This window comes from Vanessa cardui, chromosome 8, assembly GCF_905220365.1.
Source record: "Vanessa cardui chromosome 8, ilVanCard2.1, whole genome shotgun sequence".
Taxonomy (NCBI): domain Eukaryota; kingdom Metazoa; phylum Arthropoda; class Insecta; order Lepidoptera; family Nymphalidae; genus Vanessa; species Vanessa cardui.
This window is the reverse complement of record NC_061130.1, coordinates 12,280,276-12,285,042: the sequence shown is the minus strand read 5'-3', so window position 1 is coordinate 12,285,042 and position 4,767 is coordinate 12,280,276.

The window sequence follows — 4,767 nt, the reverse complement described above, 5'->3', positions numbered from 1 at the left end:
GAAGCCAATTTTAATAGCCATTCAGAAACTTTTTAATTCTGTCATACTCGAGGGCAAAACGTCACAAGCGTGGAGCAGAAGTGTGGTGGTGCTTTTCTTCAAAAAGGCCACAATACCTTACTGAAGAAATACAGACCCATCTCACTTTTGAGCCACGATTATAAGTTGTTTTCGAGAGTTATTACGAATCGTCTCGCACGCAGACTTGTGACTTCCAGCCTCCCGAACAAGCCGGTTTCCGTAAAGGCTTAACACCATATAACAAAAATACGCTGTGGCAGGTTATACAGAAGACCGAAGAGTGTGACATGCCATTAAGCTTAGCGTTTGTGGACTATGAGAAATATTTCGATTCGATCGAGACTAGGGCTGTGCTACAGTCTCTCCAGAGGTCTGCCCAATTGACTATCAGTACATCGAAGAGCTGAAATGCTTGTATGAAAACGCCACTATGTCATTCCGATTACAGGGCAAGAACACGAAAACTATTCATACCAGATGCAGCGAGGTGTGAGACTGGGAGACGTTATTTCTGCTAAACTCTTCACCGCTGCTTCGGAAGATGTTTTCAAGCTTCTGGACTGGAAAGGATCCAGCATTAACAATAATGGCGAGTATATGACTAACCTTCGGTTTGCTGACGATATAGTATATAGCTGAAACTGTGGAAGACTTAACCACAATGCTCGATAACCTCGGTAAAGCCTCCGAACGAGGGGGTATTAAAATGAACATGGGTAAGGCGAAGATTATGTTGAACATCCATGTTGTGCCCACTCCCATTAAAATCGGTGAATCTACACTCGAAGTTGTCGATCACTACATATACCTGGGACAAACGATCCAATTAGGTAAGTCCAACTTCGAAAAAGAGATCAACCGTCGAATCCAACTCGGCTGGGCAGCGTTCGAGAAGCTACGAAAAATCTTCTCGTCTCATATACCGCAGTGTCTCAAGACAAGTCTTTGACCAGTGTGTGTTGCCAGTGATGAGTTACGGCCAAACGTGTTCCTTCACAATGGGCCTCATATGAATGCTCAAGGTCACCCAAAGGGCAATAGATAGGGCTATGCTCGGAGTTTCTCCACAGCAGAAAGAACATAGCGTCACTGACATAGCCAGAAGAATTGCTACACTTAAGTGGCAGTGGGCGGGGCACACCGCTCGAAAAACCGACGACCAATGGAGCAGACGAGTTCTCGAGTGGCGACCACGGCCCGGAAGACGCAGCGTGGGTAGGCTGGTGACAAGGTCGTGGGAAGCCGCTGGTTGAAGGCTGCACAAGACCGGCCTTTGTGGCAATCTTTGGGCCCCCTCATAGATATATCCAGCAGTGGACGTTCCTTGGCTGACACGATGATGATGATGAAAAATTTGTTAAGTACAAACTTCAATTAAGGCGCAAGTTCGTATAGGTAGGTGTCACAACAGCAATACTAAGTATTGTCAGATTTGTTGGAAGACTGGGAAAGCCAGTGTAGTGGATTGGCAATAAGTATTAGTTAAAAAATAATATGATGCCAATATTTATCGGCAGTGGTGACCACTTGTATAATATAATAAAATAAGTGTCTCGTAGTAGTAATGATAGCCTCGTTACTCCCTTGGCTATCTAATATGGCTATATACTCCGAAAAACCGATTTCAAATGTAAGCCAATTAAAAAAGTTCTAGGGGTTTTACTGTCGGCAAATAATTCTCAATAGCAGACGAGTCTCGAAGTGTGTTTACACTCTCGTGCATCTTGCGCCTGAACTCTTCGAATCGTTTCGAATTTGCCGTCTCGTTGGATTGCGAGAGTGCGGTAATAAAATGGGGTCTTCCGTATTTACGCACATATATACATAGTACATGTATACTATGTCTTATTTAAATAGTATAGTCCCCTTGAAAATGACTAACGCGGTAACCAACAATCGATTCCGCTGATATAATGTACAATAGTTGAAGATTCGTATAAGATTATAGCTTACAAATATTGAAGCCCGTGTAAAATTTGCAAGACATTGTGAGCTAGTATGTAATTAGGAAAATATTTATAACGAAAATAACATTATGCTTTATTATTCATTAAAAAAATCCTCATAAAAGTAATGACGTAAAAAGAACAGGCAGATCGTTTTGAAATCTTAAGGAAAATAATAAAATAAATGTTTTTATCGTTAGCTAAAGCAAGGTGAGGTAAAATTTATTTAGATATGATCATATATTATAGCCAGCAAATTTCCCACTGCTGGGCTAAAGTCTCTGCCTTTGAAAAGAAGGTCTGGAGCATATTGCACCACGCTGCTCCAATGTGAGTTGGTTTTGGATTATCATGTGGCACAAATTTGTTGAAATTAGACAAACGAAGTTTTTTTACAATGTTTTCCTTCACCGCCGAGCACGAGACCATTTATAAACGCAAAGTAAGCACATGAAAATTCAGTCTTTCGTGGGTTTGAACCCGCAACCATCGGTTATGAAGTACGTGTTCTAAACACTAGGCCCGATTTTTTAGAGATAGATATGATGGTTGCAAAAAGTGGCATTTAATTAAGACATTGTTAATATTTAACATATAAGTGAGATTCGAAATCTATGATAAGCAAAAGCATCCTTGGACGCGACTGATAAGCAGATAAGCTTTTATAATCAGAGCAACGAGAAAAAGAGTCTGTTCAATTATAATTAGTAATTTTTTTTGTTATTACTAGTTGTAAAATAACTCATTAGTAACTTTACTATCCGCTAAGTTTATTCAATATAATTCCAATGAAAATTTTGCTTATTGTGTTACAGTTTTCCACAATAAAGCGACGGAGCTCTTTTATTTATTTTTTTATATTCAGCGTACAAGATTAGCGTTCCATTAAAACCTTTTTAATAAATTCTGTAACTATGGCTGAAAAATATTAGTTAGAATCTTAATAGGATGTTATATATCCTTTGTTTTCTCTATGAAAAGTTCGATGTACTTAAGTTTAAATACTCAATTTATCTCGGAGTTACTTGTAGTCATAATTAAAAAAAGGATTTTTATACCTTAAAAAAATACATAGCATGTTGACGTTTAAAGTTATTTATTAGATTCAATATGGATAAATTAATTAAATTACAAATCATAAATCTAAGAGAGAAATAAAGTCGAAGATTCAATTTGAAACAAGCTTACAGTAACAGGTGTTTGTCATTGCCTCGGCTGATTGATTGGCTTACAATTTGCTTGATTATATCACCGATATTAGTGAGTTGAAATATAATCTAATATAAAATATCGTATAATTAATAAATAATTTGATGTTTTGGTCAAGAAAACGAGCGAAGGATTGCCATGTGGTTAAAACGCGTGCATCTTAACCGATGATTTCGGGTTCAAACCCAGGCAAGCACCTCTATATATGTATATGTGCTTAATTTGTCTTTATAATCACATCGTGCTTGGCGTTGAAGGAACACATCGTAAGGAAACCTGCATGTATCTAATTTCATCGAAATTCTGCCACATGTGCATGCCACCAACATACATTGGAACAGTTGTGGTGGAATATGTTCCAAACCCTCTCCTTAATGGAAGAGGAGGCCTTAGCCCAGCAGTGGAAAATTAACAGGCTGTTACTTTACGTAAGTACGTAGTATATTTAATACTTAATATAATTATTTTTACTGTTCATATGTATATGAAATAAATAAAACTAAACAAATACGGTTTATCATTAACTTTTCATTAATACATTTTTTATATACTTTATTTTCTATTTATGTGTTGAAAACAAGCAAAAATCATTCTTTACACAGCTTTCCGAACGTTAAACCATGGTCGCCCGTTGGTCTGTCATATTATGAAACATTTCGTTTAACAAATTTTGGGATAATAAAAATAATTATTTTTTAACAATCTATGTTATATTTGTGCATGACATTCGAGCGGGTATTGATCGATGTGGTAATATAAATTTGAGTGATGTTATTTTTATCGGAATTACCAGTCTGCACCATTCTATTATACATTTAATAGTTTGTAGCCTAAAGCAATCACATGTTAATGCAGAACTTAATTTAGACGTTAAAACTGGATTACTTTATGGTTGGGCCCTTTTGACTGCCAGACTCCACTACCAAGCAGCAAAACTTTGCACTGTTATGTTCCGGTTTGATGACTGACTGAGCCAATGTAACTACAGGCACTACAGACAGTATAACATAGTTTCCAAGGTCGGTGGCGCATTGGAGATGTAAGGAATGATTACAATATCGTACGGTGTCAATGTTTATGTATATACATTAGTGACCACTATTTTGTGAACTGCGTTTACTCGTCCGCCTCTTTTGTAAAAAATAATAAAAATTAGTAAACTCTATATATCATCCATATAAAGCTTTATATTACTTAGCTATATGGATATCCTAACACTCATCTTACTCCATACATATAAGAACTATTTTACTAAAGCTCTTACGTTAATAGACACTGTGGTAGCTGATGCGTATTAAACCGACAAATTAATGTTACACAGATTGATTGATCCAAATCTGAGTCATCTCATACGACGTTTACATTTTATACAATTAAACCACAGAGTATACAATGTGTACATTATTTTATAATTAAATACCAGAGTAATGAAATAGAATAGAATATAAAATGTGTAATTGCTGGCGATACGATGTGTACCAACTCGGATCCTTTAGGATTAATAATTGTTGTGCTCGCTCTTAGCACAATTACAAGGAAAACTATTGATAATAAATAAACTATTGACTGATATGATTTTTAAACTAAAGTC